Source organism: Agelaius phoeniceus, chromosome 3, assembly GCF_051311805.1.
Source record: "Agelaius phoeniceus isolate bAgePho1 chromosome 3, bAgePho1.hap1, whole genome shotgun sequence".
Taxonomy (NCBI): domain Eukaryota; kingdom Metazoa; phylum Chordata; class Aves; order Passeriformes; family Icteridae; genus Agelaius; species Agelaius phoeniceus.
In genome coordinates this window covers 36,770,775-36,787,627 of record NC_135267.1, presented here as the reverse complement: position 1 = coordinate 36,787,627, position 16,853 = coordinate 36,770,775, and the positions used below count along the sequence as shown (strand labels likewise).

The 16,853-nt window shown below is 45.8% G+C and overlaps 1 protein-coding gene across 6 annotated transcripts in view; it reads right to left on the bottom strand.

The window, feature by feature from the left end:
- The window catches only part of HPCAL1 (hippocalcin like 1), an 80,819-nt gene that overhangs the window by 47,827 nt on the left and 16,139 nt on the right, over positions 1-16,853 (bottom strand). For 3 of the 6 annotated variants that reach the window (XM_077175071.1, XM_077175070.1, XM_054630049.2), the window contains exons 1-2: positions 16,579-16,819; positions 1,267-1,313 (exon numbers count right to left, since the gene is read on the bottom strand). The gene's annotated coding sequence lies outside the window, so the exon portion shown is untranslated. Of the gene's footprint in view, positions 1-1,266; positions 1,314-15,881; positions 16,002-16,578; positions 16,820-16,853 lie in introns of those variants that run through there. The other 3 variants (XM_077175069.1, XM_077175068.1, XM_077175072.1) reach the window with 3 other exon arrangements.

Below are 16,853 nucleotides of genomic sequence, written 5' to 3'. Positions count from 1 at the left end.
CTCAATATAGAAAATAAGGATAAGACAGCTTACTGAGGAAGGAATGCTGAAAGAGGGAGTTGATAAGATATACATTTAAGGGGTGTTAAGTAAGCCCCTTATAAATACCAAGTAACCATTTTCTAGCACAATGAACATATATTTAGGTTGACAGACACACCAAACTCCATCATCCTCCTCTGCCCTGAAAAATGACCAGTGCAGATGGCTACATTTCACCTATATGGACACTTCAAATCAGCCTGGGACCATGTGTATCAAAAGGCATCTGATCTATGGGAAGTGCACAGATTTGGAAGACAGAGGAGTCCATTAGAGGTTTGGGGCACTTGGCCACGGTTCATTAGTCAGTCTGAACACACAAGAGCTCTAATGGCCTGTATCCTGTGCACTAGGGAAATGCAACGAAAGAATGAACTTCCTGAGGAATTAATGGGTAATTATATAATTTGGTTCATCTCATGGGAAAGAAATCTAGAATTGAAAAAGGAAATAGAGTATGTATTTCTCTAGAAACAACAAAAACAAACAGCAAAGGGTGTTACAGAGCAGAGTCTCAGCTGGCACCATTGGAGAGACCAGCTCCAGCAGAGGAAAAGAAATTGCACTGATTGACACCAGCATTTTGCACCTGCAATGGCACCAATTGGCAGTTCTTAGCAATCTCATCCTCCTGCAGCTCTTGACTGATTTAATGTTTCACTTACTTACAAATAAGAACCTAACGAAGTGCATAAAAATGAAATACATGGAAGCCTTGGGTGCAGGCAGAACAAAATCAGTCACATGTGGCAGAGATTAGCATGGGTTATGCAGCTCATATAATTCACTGGAAGTTGCATTCCTTTGGATTAACACCTTGGACAAAACAGAAGGGAAAAAAATCCTAAGGTTGCTTTCTGACACAGAAAACACCGCCCCAGTGGGATGTGTAGGCTTTTAGTAAAAAATGCAGCATAATTTTACAGATTATCCCTTAAGTCAAGTATTTTTTTTTTTAATGTAACAGTTCACTTATGCAATCTCAGGAAATTATTTTTAGTGCAAAGGTTATTATTAAGTGCAAATCTTAACATTTTGACAACAAACCCCTGCTTAAAGATTAGCCCTGCCAGCTTTAAAATTAAAGCACACCATTAACTCAGCAAATGCAAACTTCTGCCCTCAATGCAGAACAAAAAGCCTGCATTTTCTATTTCTCATTTAGTTTTACTATTACTAAATTAGAGAGTGCCTCAAAAGGAGCAGTGTCTGCAAAGTACTCACCACCTATTTTGGAATCTCTTCAGAGAAGGTCCACAGGGCTCGATTACCTGGAAGAGAAGGCACAAACCAAACATGCTTTACATTACAGCTTTTCTCTAAGTGACAATCTTCACACTCTTGGCCTCTCCTGTAAAAGCTACTGTTCCCAGTTCAAAAAAAAACCCCAGAAATAGTCTAAACATGCAAAAACCCTGCTCCAGTTCTTAGCCTACAATGGGAAACATCTTTGTTGTGTATTTGCATTTTATTATTTGTCCTGAAATAAGAAATATTTCCATGTTGAAAAATGTACAGATTTGTCTTGAATTCAGACATCAAATTCTTCTGATGTTCAATAAAAAAATCATCCTTTTTATTTTAAATATTTTTTTGTAAAAAGTCATCTTTCAAAATAAGTAAGTGTCAAGTTCAGATTCAGAAGGCTTTCTTAGCTCATACCACAGAATATTACTACACCAAGATGTAAAAACTGGAACAAAATAAAGGAAGAATATGACAGAGCCAGTTCCAAGTTTACTGCAGCCACTAAGCGTTGCTCTGAAAGGTTAGAAATCACTTTTCTTTCACTGAGCATGTTTCTCAAGGAAAAAAAATAAAGTAATTTGCATCCCATCAGCATCTGTCAGCTCTGAATGCTGAGGGTTCATCAGCCTTCAAGGAGTCACAGATAAGAGCACAGGAGCAAGGTTCACCTTCTCCCGTGATTCCTAATCTCTCAAAATCTGTGGATTAGAAAATCGAAAGCAAGTGACTTGCTCTGACTCCCTCTCTCACAGAGCTGACCATGATTCTCCTCCACCAGCAAGGCCAAGCTCAGCTGGGTAGAAATCATCTTCTCCAACCCAATAGACCAACTTCTTTCCTGCTAGATCCCTGTCTGACCCAGTCACCCTGTAACTTCTGCAAACAAAATCCCACTGTGTTTAGCCCCCAGGTGTCTCCAGCCCAAACCTAGCACACACATGTGGTCTGCCCAATGTCAAACCCCAGCCACAGACATCCCAGACACAGCCTCCCAACAGCCTCTTTTTGACACTTCACCATCCCTACCAGCAGGAGTTCCTGCTTTTCATGATACCACTCACACTCATTTCCACTGGCCCTAACCCCTACAGACACAGGGTTTCATATTTCTCCCCTTACAGCAAGCTGCTGCTGTTTGCTGACACTGTAAACTCCTCATGCCAATCCTACACCTCCTCTCCAGACCAAACACCCTTATTCCTTCCCATCATTCCTCTTGAGTCCTGTTATTCAGATCCTTGCTGGCCTTTTCCATTTTTTACATCTTCCCTCAGATGCAGTGCCCCGAGCAGGCTTTAGTACTCCAGCAATGCCAAAGCACCAGGAGATCCCAACACTGGACACAAAGTCCATCCCCCTGTTTATGGAAGCATGTGTCTGCTGCTGTTGGGGCAGGGTGATGCTGCAAAAGCAATGTATGACCCACCATCACCCCAGCACACTTTTCAGTGGAGGCCCTCCAAGCACCCCTGAGTGTTCTGTACAGCCAACCCCTTCACCAGAGATAAATGCAAGCCCACACTAAAAGCCTTCTGGTGGGAATGATGGACCCTCCAAGGTCATCTTCTGGTTCTGTCCAAAGCTACTTGAAAATAAATCAAATAATTTTCTCCCCCCAAGTACTTGTGATATCCCCTAGTTTGGTGCTACTTGTTGAGTATTTTATCAAATGCATCAGTAACAATGACCCATGCCATAGGGTCCACTTTTGGAAATTCTCACACAACACTACTTCTGAGCTTGATCACACACAGAAGCTAGGTCTGGATCATGATCAGCTCACCTACCTTGCACTATCCATAAGTTTCAACCAAATTTCTTTTCCTTAGTTTTTTTTCTATGAATATCAAAACATCACCAAAAACTTAACTAGGATTGGAGTAAATCATATCATCTGCTCTTTTTCTATCTACAGGACATGTTAGCCTGCTCCAGAGAGTAATTAGCATGTCTGACATTATTTATTCCAAACTAACCCATGCTGACTGTTACTCATAAGCACCCAGAAGATGACTAGGTGGGAAATAATTTATTAACTTCCAGAAAAAGTTACTCTGACTGTAATAAAAGTCAGAGTGACTGCACTGCAATTCCATCTCCTCCTTGCCTCATCAGGGCAAGTATTAATTACACCAGTCTTCTGCTCCCAGGAAGTAAATTCCAATATATTTTCTGTTACCATGAAATTTTCTGTTACTCTTGAGATCCCTGGGCAGGCACTCATAGATGTTGCAACCTGGCAGCAACAAAAACATTTAAGCAAATCATTTTAGATTCAACATCTTTTTATGATAAAAACTTAGTATCCTTATCTTACAGAGAGATGGATGTTATTTCTCCAAGCCGCAAAACAAACAAACTCCAATGGAAAAACAACATAGGGACTGAACTTGGTCAATGGCAAAATAGGAAACACAACCCACTAACTTCTACTTTCTCTTCTGTGTTGCTGCTACAAAATTGTTGTACTTTCCCCATCCAACAAGCCAAATAGTGCAATATTATTTGGCCATATTTATATGCTCAAAGTAAATGGAATTTCACAGTCCAGATGCTGAATTTTGGCATCCCAGAAGACTTTCAGGGATGTCTGAAATCATATAAAAGCTTTGTTCCAACCTGCAGGAGTAGAGGGTAACTGGATAGGACACATTAATTTCTATGTTTACAGTCCATGCAGTATTCAAATTCACTGACAATTAAAAGTATGCTATAAATGAATTAGCAAAAGAAACTCATGGCAGAAATTCAATTACAAAGCAGAATTAAAGGAAGAGATGTCAGAAACTTTTGGAGGCTGGGCAGGAAGAGGTGAGTGCATCAGTCTGCTATTTTCAGAGCTGCTAGCAAAAAGCTTAAGAAGACTGCTCCAAACAATCATATGTAAAGATCCTCCTTACAAAGAGAGCTTAACTGAGAGACCTGAGAAACCAAGGTGACAAATTATTTTTTCAGAACACATTTTGATCTGACAGGGGTAAAACTCCCTCTGAGAGGTCAAATACCACCCAGCCTTGCCTGTCCCACAGGTATTGCAGCTCTGCCATGTCCTGCAAAATCCTTGGACAGGCCTTGGCTTGTACCAGAGGCACTGCAGACACCTTTTCTTTTGTCTTGTTTTCCAAAGTGATTTTAACCCCATTCCTTTACTTTGAGTCATAGGCATTACATTTTCAGCAGATTCTTTCTACTTGATGGAGAAGCCTCAAGTGCTGTGGCCACTTTTCTTCCTGTACTGGTCACTGTTTCACCCTGCCCTATTCTAGCATCCATTTGCTCCCCTTTGGTTGATACTATCCTTCATCAGTCACAATGCCAATTACCAATAAAGCCCTCCCACACCTCTGAGGTTCAGCTTTCATAACTGCATTAGGACAAATCAATACTGTTATTAACATTGCCACGTTTGTGGATGGCGTGCTCTGCCTGCAAACGCCGCACGCAGCAGCCGAGATACTCCCAGGACTACACTAAGACTCTGCACTCCCTTATTTGCAATTTCTTTTCCAAGTAGACTCTGCTATTTTATAAATATGGGGTGGGGTTTTTTAAACCTTTTTCTTGCAAATACAAACTGATGAAGGCTTGTAGGACACACAGTTTTGCCGTTCCCTTCACGTGTGGGCAGCAATACTCCATGGACAGTCAAGAACTAATTGTCCTGTGGCTTTGCAGTTGGGCTCAATGATGATTGTAGGATCTCTACAACTGAGCTGTTCTATTCTACTCTAACTTTCCTCCAGTCCCCCCCAGCCAGCTCACTCATCACCCAGCACTGCACCTCAGCTTTGGTTGTTCACTTCTGCACGTGCTTTTGGATGCATCCAGACAGCACATGCAGCCATGCCAGCACTTGTGCTGCTGACCAACTGCTCTGCAGTGTGTCCACTGACCTCTTCCTCTAATGCACAGTCTCTTGCCACTCATGTCCCACCCCCTTCTCCTCCCCATCTCTCACACCAAGCCCATAAGCCACCATGCTTGGAAACCACCTCAACATATGACTCAACCCACAATGCCAGGAAACAAACTCCCTGGCAGAAACAGAGGCCCCAAGGCCCCTACATTCCAGCAGAGCTGTTGGTCAGTTCACTCTGGCCACCAAAGGATAGTCACTGCCCAAGAGCACTGCAAACCTGACTCAAGAGAGCCCAGACACCATCACAGCCCAGTGCAGGCTCCTGGGCAGGTTTTGCAGCCCTTCCTGACCTCCAGGGTGCTACAGTTAGGGAAATAGACAGTGGCTAATGTAAAAGCTAATTCAAGTGCTGTTCTCAATACCCTGCTGTGGCTGCAGTGCAGAAACACCTTGGACTGTGCATCACCTGAGAGGCTGGTACTGCTGAGAGAGATTGATGCTGTGTTCACAGCTGCCCTCCTTTTTTCTGCCTCAGATTCCTCTAGTGGCACCTCTCCCATTACCATTTCACCTCTGCAATGTGCTTGCAACACCCTCAGCAACTACAATATTAATAAGAATGCCAGAGCATGGAGGAAACACCAGGCACTGATAGTATCAGGAAATAGCAACAGGGAGGTGTTTAAAACCTTCTTTGGAGGCCATGTATTGCTTATTTGGAACATCTTCTACACCTATTGACTGAACAGCTTCAACAGGCTCCCAGGCTGCTTTGATTTCACATGCTGTAAAGCAGCCTGCATTTTTAGCACGTGTCCAATTCCTGCCAGCTCTCTGCCTCTAGGGTTTCCCTTCTGCAGTTTACTTAGACAACCTTCCAACATAAATTTGTGCAACCTGAAGCCTGTTGCTGTATCACTGGTACTTACATCTGTTCACAAAGCCACCCTGACACTGCTTGGTGAATTTAACCTGCAACAGTGAAGTGAAATGCAAAGCCAGGTCCACACCTCAGCAGGGAAAAAAACCCAAAGAATTGTGGAGGTAGAATCATAGAAAAGTTTGGCTTAGAATGCACCTTTAAAGGTGATACAGCACAACACCCCTGCAATGAGCAGGGACATCTTCAACTAGATCAGGTTGCTCAGAATGCCTTCCAATGTCATCATGAATGTTCTCAGGGATGGGGCATCAATCACCTCTCTGAGCAACCTGTGTCCATGATTCACCACTCCCACAGTAAAAGATTTGTTCCTTCCATCTAGGCTAAAGCAACCTTCCTTCTGTTTAAAACCATTACCCCTTATTGTACCATCAAAAAACCAAACAAAACCCAAAACAATTTAATTCCACAAAAAACCAAACCAAAAAAACAAAACAAACAAACAGAAAACCCAAACCAAACAAACAAAAACCCAGATTAAAACAAAGGAGAGTGGGTCTGCTGGGTGTGGCAGGGATGGTGGATAATCTCTGTCTGCTTTCCTTCAGTTTCCCTTGGCAATCAGTCTATCAGGTAAGTCAACAAGTCCTTGAGAGCACAAGATATTCACCTGGGAGCTTAAAATAAACTCTCCAAGTGAGTAAGAGACCAACATCCTTCTCTGGAAGGCTGTAACTTACACTCCTGCCCAAGCAGGAACACCATGCCTTAGCTGTGAGACATCAGAGGTGGGCTCACAGAAGTCACAGAAATCCTACCAAATGAACACATCTATTGCCTTAGATTTTTCCTGTGGGACTTTAGAAAATGCTCCATGCTGCCCTATATATGTTCATTGCATATCTGCTCTGCTGGAGCTCTCCTTATAGCACAGAAACACTTGGAGCAGATTCCAAAACAGTAGGACCAACATTAGTACCTTAGGTCTGCAGTGACTAACTGTTGTTCCACACCTCCAAAACCCCCATTCTGAGAATTCCCAAAGGTTTATTTATTGAACACAGCTGCAATGTGGTAGTTAAACCATTGACAGCCTGAAGCCTTCTGTACAAGAGTCTTATCTCTGACTGATGTCATCATAACAAGCAGTGATCCCTGCCAGGTTAAGGGAAACAGCAGGGAAATCAACAGAAGCCAGAAGAAGCTTGTGCAAAGGAGAAACCTGCATGCCAACCTGGCCTTTCATGAAACACATCATGGGCTACTCCACCACATGTTCATCTTGGTGGAGGCAGAAGAAATTCCCCCAACCCAAATTTCCAGGTTGCATTTCTGCATTATATGTCAGTTTTGGCTCCTGTCCCTCCTGACTTCCCTTACTGAATCACAGAGCTGCTTGGATATTGGGGATTTTTTTCCCAAGAAGACTATTGACAAATGCCACATACTGCCTGGTCTGACTTGCACACTAGCAATCAGCCTTCAGCTAAACACAGTACAGACAGCTAGGGACAGAGCAGTGCCAGTTATTTATCCTATTTCCTCTTAAACTTTTTTCCAATACAATTAACTAAATTGTGCAATTACACATTCATTGGCCAGGAAGTTTCTCTCTTCCCCTTTTTAGCCCCTTTTTGAGTTGCATTTCCCTGCTTCATAGGATGCTCTAAACTAAACATTACATTCAAGTTACACAATAAAGATTTGGGAGTGATAGAATGAATGAGGAAGGTCACAGATAGGGAGGTATCTGCTAAAATAAGATTTGCTAATCAGCTACACAAGACCTAATGTCAAATGCCTTTTATTACAGCAGACTAATTTATATTAGCTAAGATACCAGATGGAGGGATATAAGAGATCAATAGTTGAAATAGTTCAAAAATTTTCCAAGGACTGAATGAAACCTGAATTAATTCAAACCCCAAATTATAGTGGTATAAGCTGTTATGCCAGAGCCAAGGTGCCTCACATAACCTTAATCCTCTCTGCATATTGAGGCTCTTTTATGCTACATAAAACCACACTCCAGCTACAGAATATGCAGCTGCATTTAAATTAAGTTTATCACAAACCAGTGCTCCTGGGCAAATCATTTATTAATTTAAAAAAATCTACACACTCTCATCTTTATAAGGGGAAAACCATCTTGGAAGGGAAGCAAAAACCAGATGCACCAGTGTCTTGTTAACCTCCAGAGAGCTGGAAAAGCAACATTAAGTGCAAAACTTCCAGCACACATCAATCGCAGTTTCAGAGGCTGTAAAATATCAACCTCAGGTGACAAAGATTTTTCTAAGCTGAGGGGTCTTCTCTGCTCTGCCAGGACAGGCTGTCCCTTCCTCACAGGCAGCCCTCCTGCAGCCCACAATTCACCTTGGCACAGCCTGTCCCAGCACAGCCAGGGCACGTGCAGATGGGTTCAGCCAGCAGCAGGGCTCTCTGGAACACATCTGGGCAAACTCCTCCTCAGGAGCCACAGGGACACCAGGGTAACCCTGCTGGAAGTCCCCTTGTCTTTTTGCTCGGTGGGAGCCATGACCTGTGAGAAGCCAGGCTCCTGGAGAAGTCTGACAGTGACCACCCTGACGTCTTTGAGACCTGTCACCTTTGCTACTCCAGTCAGGGATTTTTCCCTCTCCTTTCACCCACTTCTGATTACCAGTTAAGAAATGGCTTTAAATGGAGGCTGATATCATGAGCAGGAGCCTGGCATCTCCATGGCTTGATGTGGGCAGCGGGGTGAGATGGGGGAGGCGAGGAGACAAGCAGTGACAAACTGGCACCTGCGAGCCCTGCAGCACAGCAGCCACAGGCTGCAGCCAGAGCCCCGGAACCTGGCACAGGGATGTCACTGTCACAGAGAGACATGGCAGTGGTGGCTGGCCTTGAGTGGCTCAGCCTGTGGCACTGCTCTGCCCCAGCACCTGCACACCTTCCTCAGGCCCCCCTGTATTTGAACACTGGGCAGGACACAGGGAGTGTGCTGGCATGGAGAGCTGCAGGCACAGCATTAAACCCCTCGTGGTACTCACATACCACAGTCTGTCTTTCCGTCTTTCCGTCTAAGGCTACTCCACCTCAAGGCACACTTCTCACAAGCCACTGAAGAGCCATTAATATTCAATAGTCAGTTTGGACTTTTGCATGCATATACCTTAAGGATACCAAAATTTCTACCACAATGTTTTTGCAATGCCTTCCTGGAACTGAGCAAGTATGCAGAAGTTTTTGTTAGAAGCATGTCTCCCCACCAAGCATAAAAAGCCATCAAACCCATTAGGGATACATTGAAGACCCCAGCGCCAGCAGTGGGCATCAAACATCTGAAAACAAAGCTCAGCACAGCTAATTCAAAATGTCCCAACACAAATGGGACTAACCAACACCTGTCTATGAAGCCCCTAGTGCTCAGAAGGTGATGGCTCAGCCAAATCTGAGGAAGATCATCTTTGAATATGTCCTGCAACAAATCAGACCTCTGAAAATGGCCAGCAAGTGCACCTTCATTTCCAAACTGTGCCTTCTGAATTACACCCATAAAAGCAAGCACTCAGTAAATTCAGCTGTTTCTGGTGCTATCAGTTCAGAACAGAGTGTCTTACTTAAGGGACAGGACTTCTGGGAAGCTACAGCACACACGAGAACAGCCTGCCAACAGCCCCCAGCAGGGGCCATGAAAGACACAGTCAAACACCAGGAAACCTGACAGAAGAGAAACCACAGTTGGTGTGACTGAACAGACCAGATCTGGCAAACCCCATGTACACCAAGACATTTTGTCAGAAGAGAGACAGGGAGATCCTCCCCGTGAGAGGCTCAGCAATTGCATCCATCCTCCATTCTGGATGGAGGTGTCCAGTCCAGTGGTACCTTGGCAGGTGTCAGCAATGGAATTTCCCCTGCAAAGATTCCTCTCTTCTTTGTGACTGGTAAAGAAGCATTGCTGGAGTCACAGATTATTCAGCCTGAAACTGCAAGCTGCTTTGGAGGGCTGCTCCATCTGAACAGGACAAGATGGATTCTTTGCTCCCTTACAAATCCCACCAGGTCAGGAGGCTTCCCATGGGAACAAACCTGGCTGGGAAATTCAGCCTGCAGGTTCAGGGAATCCTTAAGGAGATGGGAGATGAGGGCTAAAGAATGAGTTAAAGCATGATCTTTTCCTGTCTCCTGAGACAAACAGAGCTCCTTGTAACAGAGCTTTAGGGCCAGATTTAGGAATGAATGCCACTTTAAGAAGCGTGACACCAGCAGAACAGAAAGTTGTGGCTGCAGTCTACAGAGCTGAATCTCATTTACTTTCAGACCATTACCACCGCTTCAATTACCCTCAGCTGGAATGAAATCTAATTTCCATTAAAAAAAAATTATCTTTTGATGCATCTTCTGATAACCCTAGAAGAAACCCTGACTGTCCTGGCAGAGCTGCTGCTCCTGGGATGAGCCTGGCACGGAGGATCACAGCACCTCAGGCTCACACTGTGCTCCTTGTGGGGACAGGCAGGTGCAGTGACCAAACTCCTGACATCCAGAGAAGGGGCTTCAGCATCCCTGAGAGTGCAGCACCCAGCAAACCATCCCCAGCTGATGAGCAGGGAACCACCTGAAATTAAAAGGTCTCCCACAACTGATTTCAGCCAGTTTGCTTCACGTCATGCCTAAGCCAAGGGAAATCATTTGCCATGGGATTTGGGGAAATCAGGCTTCTTACATCAGGGGTGGTCTTGGTCTGTCATCCTCCACCTGGATGCAACCATCCAGGGTTCATTGCACAAAGCCACTAGAAAGGCTGGGCACAAGCACGTGCTCATTCCCATTTAAATGGTTCTGACTTTCAGAAACACGTGTGATTCCACTACTGTCAAACATCTGTGTTTTCAACCCACGTTTTATTTGGCATAAGTGCCTCCTTTAATAAACTCTTACCACACAGGAGCACCCATTTTCTGGAAAGCCTCCCAGAACCCCTCTGAAGAAAAGATGACATACATGAGCTCAAGAGCAATAAAACTCAGCCCAAGAAAAATTGTGGTGACTAACCATGGAGGGCTTTATACTGATGCCACTTTCTTCTCCCCTGCCCTTGTACAGTGACTCCAGCTCTCTCAGTACAAGAGCTTTAGAAGCGAGGACACCATGGAGGGGAGATCAGGGAGATGACACAAGAGACAGGGGTATTGACTGTTGAAAAAGAACCTTGAATTGGATGGAAGCTAGAAGGAAAAGCAGAAAGCCCAGCTTGTTCCAGGACAGTGCTTTGATCACCCTGCAGATGATGAAAGGCAGCTGCCTGTGACAGGCACTGGCCAGGCAGCTCCTGCCAGGCCCCTGCTCCCAAGCCGTGGCTTCAAACTGCTGCCTTTCCTTCAGCTCTGGCCAGGGAGATAGAGGGTTTTCAAGCATCTTCTAACATACTGAACAGGTGTTGCTTCTAGGCCTTCCCTAAGGACTGCAAAGTTTGGCTGCTTTTATTTTTTGAACACACATTTCATAACCAAAGTTGGTGCTAATGGTTATGCATCCATGACATCTTCCCATGGAACTCCCACTCCCCTCTCACACACTGGCAGCTTCCAGCCAGCAACCTCCAACTGCCCTACAAAGAAATTCTCCCCAGATAAGTTTGAAGAAAGAGAAAGTGATTGTGTTTGGAGAAACTAAATTTGCCTGCTAAAAAAAAAAAAAAATTAAAAGCTATATTTAAGAGAAAAAGGAAAGGATGCCCTGCCTATGCTAACTGGCTTTGACAGTGGCTATCTGCATTGTGACCAAACCAGTGAGCTCTCTCCCCTCACACAGTGGGCGAGCTGCCAAGAACAGAGCATCCTGCGCATAATGCCCTTTTGAAAGAAAAAAAGAAACCCGAAAAAAATTCCTGCTACCTCCGAGCAAGGAGAAGCTCCTTTCTACAGAGGCAGGCCAGGCTGTGCGGAGCAGAGGTGAATGAGGAGCGGCACGGAAGGCTGGCGAGGACGGCTTGCAGCACGCCCACGCCTGGCTCCCAGCCCCCTGAAGGCATTTCTTTTCCTCCCTCCTCCCACCGCCGCCCCCGACTATTCTAAAATGACTTTGCATGAGCCACATGCCAACTTCTAGGCACAAGGCACCATGTATTTCCTTATTCCATGCCCAAGCTATATCATCCATCACGTTTTTATTTTCAAGAGATTACAAGAATCTGGAGTTTACACACAAGGGACACACAAGTACACGCTCCCACTCCCAGACAATTCGTGTGAAATGCTTCTTGCACTTCCAGTGCCCAAAGCAGGTATACTGCATGGTTGGGGAATCAAAAACAAACCCCTTTGCCACTCTGACTGGTCCACCAGCTAATTCATTATGATAAACCCATTGTCCAAAACAAAAACATTATTTAATTGCTAAACCAGCTGCCCAAGTTTAGCTGTTGCTCTTGGCAAACATATCAGGATCTCAGTACGCCTGTTTTTCAGCAAGTATCTCTGTAGGTGCAAGCCATGCCTTCCTCTCTTGAAGTTTCTGTCACCAATCCAGCGTTTTCCAACCCAAGCGCATATTTAAGGGGATACCATCAGCTTAAACACCTCTCTGAAAGCATTAAGATTACAGCGACTGAGATACTAGCAAGCATCCTTCTTTTTTTCTCCCCAGCTGTTAAACATGCAATTATGAAGCTGCATTCTTCCCCATCAGACAGCCTGATTTCCTTTAAAAACAGAGGGCAGAAAAAGAAAAAATGGTTAGAACATATTTGAAGGAGTCACCAAAAAACTGGTAGAAGCTCTCAAAGGCTGATGCCTGAAGTGTATGCAACTACAGCTATGTTTAAATTTTCTTGCTGCTTTTTCAAGTAGATTTTGCCCCTTCAGACAGGCAGCTCAATCACTGGGGAAGACATTGCATGCAAGGGAAGAAAAAGGCTGGCCAGGTTGTAGCTGGCATCTTCTGAACAGAATACTGCTTGGCATGGGTTTCCAAGTATCTCAACTAACACTGATCACCAGGGAGAATTCCTTAAATTACTTGCTAGTCTTTTTGAATTTAAAAAGATACACACCTACAGGACAAGAAACACTGAAACAACCCAAGTAACATTGCCATTTCTTTCACACTGGTTACTCACAGGGATCTACAAACCTACTGTGCAAATGATAAGCAGCATTTCTTAATAATAATAATAAAGGCATCTTTCATGCAGTGCAATCCAGGAGAACTGCCACATTTCTTAGATTACAAGACTGATCTGCCCTCCCCCCCTCAGCTCCTGCCTTCTAATTCCATCACAATCAGAGCAGGAGAATGCATAATTCATCCTGCGGTGGACCCTGTGGGTCTCCCAGTCATTAAGCAACACCAGACTTCCAGAAAGGTCACATTTCCAGGAGAGTCAGATGCAAATTCTCTCCTATCCACTGAAAGACTCTGAGAGGTAAAGTAAGGAACTCCTCCTAGGGCATTTGCCCTCACTGTTCAAGGATTCACGATTACTCTGCCAGCAGAGCATGACAACAGAGGATATCTATCCAGGTGAGTAGAGAAATGCAGAAATCAATGGGTTAATTAGCAGGTTAGCAAAACAAAACCGACTTGTGGAACCTTTTATGCAGCAAAAGACTGATGTAGTGAAGATAACTGTTTGCATTGCTTATACTCTCCGGCTGATAGAGGGTTATTGGAACAATGGAAATTTTAGGCAGTGATTGAAAACAAGTTCTGTTCATTAAAGCTAAACTTCAACAATTTTGCAAAAGCAAATCCTTTCATTATCCATGGGTAGGATCACACACAACACAGTAACACAGTTAACACAATGTAAGATAAGCCTCTTGCTAAAAGAAATTTAACTTGTATCCTAGTTAAGCTCAATGAAGATGCAGATACCAGACACAAACAATTTTCTAATGAAAAAAGAAACCAATCCCATATATAAAAAAGCATCCTAGGAATATGGTGGAAAACATTTAAAAAGAAGAGTCCGTATTTCTTCCATTAACTGTAAAACACATCGCATTTTTTCCTGAATCTGACCTAAAAGTCATGCTTGAAGGAAATTCCAGCAGTTCTTCGGAAAAGTGTGAGATCCTCTTCCCATGAGTATCACTGCATCTTGCACATGCAAACAGCGCAAAATCATTGCTTACAGTTTCACATCACTGAAAGGGAGCAAAAAACCCAATGATATAGAATTTTAATTCACACAGCCCCTTTGGTCTACCAGCAGTCTTGTCTCCCCTGTGTCAAATTAATCAACACTCAGAAGAATGCTGCCTTGCTTGTAAAAAAAAAAATCACGTCACATGTGGATTTTTAATTGCAACATTTCTAAACCCAGATCACATGCTTACATGCTTTCTTTTTTCTGTTTTTTTCTTTTCTTTTTTTTTTTTTTTTTTTTTTTTTTTTTTTTTTTTTGTGGAGTCATAATCCAAGTTTAATGTTGTTTAGGCTACAAATTAATCTCTATCCCCATCTCCCAACAACTGCCCATGTTACTTCCATGGCCATGAGCTCGGGTGGTAGATTGGGGGCACCACAGTGCCAGCTGCGGCGTGCAGCGAGCAAAGCATCGCCTGCACCGACAGAGTGGCAGCCTCATCTGAGAGCTAGAAAGGTTTGTCTACACAAGTTCCTGCCGGTGCAAGCAGCCAGCTGCAAGAGCAAACCCCACTCCAGCACTGTAGCAATTCCCTGAACAGGCTAAGCTATGCCAACAAAAGCACTTTTTTTGCCAGCAGAGCTGACTCCTCAGCAGAGCTCCTGACAGTGTTGCAACAGCCACTCGACAGTGGCACCCATTTTTTCCCTTCACAGTTTCCTACACTTCCACCTCTACACAGAGAAAGGCAAGAAACAAGGAAATGCAGAGAATAGGTGTGAGGACAAGGTGATGCTGGCTGGCCAGCACCTCCTCACCAAACCTAAGGAAAATGTGAGATGATCTACCTTCTTCCCCAGGCACCACCACACTACATGAAGGCAAATACACTCTGCTCTAAGATCCATTCGCCTGAATCACAGGGTCCCCATCCAAGCACCTGAGAAGAGTTGAGGGGTCAGGAGCAAGGTAGACACTTGGCTCTGGAACAAGCACTGAGGCTCCTCCTGGCTCTGCTCCCTGGCCCAAAGTACCCAACAATGCTGGTGGACTCCAGCATTGACGGCATGATATCAGTGGCTGCTGAAACAGTCCCCCAGCCTTTGCTCAAATTTCATGTCAGGCAAGAGGAGCTTTTGAACCTAAAATTACGACAAATGTCTCCCATTAGGAAAAACAGAAAATATTTTGGGGAGGGAGTGATTGTTTCCTCCTTTCTTCCTCACACAGAGAAAATCTGACCTTCCTATCAGATTTTTACTTGTGAATGGGATTACAGAACATTGCTCTGCCATAGTGCTTGACTACAAGTATTCCTGTGAAAAAGCTCAGGATTTTGTCACGTAGGTATAAATCACCCAGCTATGAGCAGGAGACACAGACCTACTGAGCACCCAGCTGTTTTTCTCAGCAAACCTTTCATTCCTGACAATGCATTAGATGACCTTTTCCCAAACCGAGCAGGAACTTATTTACATAGAAACTTTCTTGTAAACACACTTGCCTTGTTTTATTTCTTATTTCTTGCAATTCTCCCTACTTCGGCAGCTGGCAGTGTGTGCTGGAGCCATGTGCTCCAGCAGGTCCCCCAGCAGCCTGATGCAAACCGCGGCTGGCAGATGCCTTGGCTGCCACAACCTCACAGGAGTAGGGAGTCCCCCCTTGCCCGGATTCCAGGGAACTGGGGTGACCTTGGCCGCAGCCACCCGGCTTCCAGCACAGCCCCAAACATCTCTCAGGCGAGGAGACAGACAAAAAAGCCAACTCACCAGAGGCAAAGGCCAGCATTTTTAAAAGGCCGATTGGGAAGGTTGACAATAGGAAGTCCGGGTCTGTAGGAGTTGACTCAAAGGGCCCTGCAACATTCATGCGTCGGGAACTTCTCCGGGTAAACCATTAACCACCATAAAGCAGAGCTGCGAAACGCCCCTCACCATCGGGGAGGCTCTCACACAGCCGAGCACACACGCGGGCTGCACGGGGATATGCACACACAGATGTACAGATATCCATGCACCCACAGACATGCAAGGACACAGATACACACGGCTCGGGGTTTTTTAAGGCCAGGGGAAACGCTGGCAATTCCCTCCGCTCGGGGCGAGGCGAGCGCTGACACCGCAGCCCCGCGGCGGCAGAGGGGGGATCCGCTCGCATTCCCCGGGCGCGAAGAGGGCGCCTGGATCCGCTCCGCATCTCCGGGCGGCGAAGGGAGCAGCCGCCCCGCTCCGCGCCCCGCGGGGATGTGAGAGATGCGCGGAGCGCCCCGCGCCCACGATCCAGACAGGACGTTCTGAGCCCTCTCTCCCCGAAAATACCCCCGCCAAAAGCCGGAATCTCCCCCTTCCCTCCAGCTTCGCTCTCCGACAGTCCCCGCGGCAGGAGAGAGCGCGCAGACCTCCCGCAGCCCCGCCGAAGTTTCCGCGCCGCTCCGCGGGCAGCGGCGGAGCAGCCCCGGCTTCTTACCCGGCTGGCGGAGCGGGGTCCCGGGGCGGCCTGGAAGCGGCGGCGGCGGCTGCGCGGGGGCGCGGCGGCTTCCTGGGAGCTACAACTCCGCGGCGGCGCCCGGGCGAGCCGCGCGCCTGCGGAGCGGCGGCGAGCGGGGAGGAAAAGAGGAAATGAGCGGGAGGCGCATTGGAGGGAGGGAGGGGGAGGAAGGAGCCGTCGCCGAGGGACCAGGGAGAGCGAGGGACGGAGCGCAACTTCCCCGGCGGGGCAGCGGGCGCGCCGGGGGGCGGAGC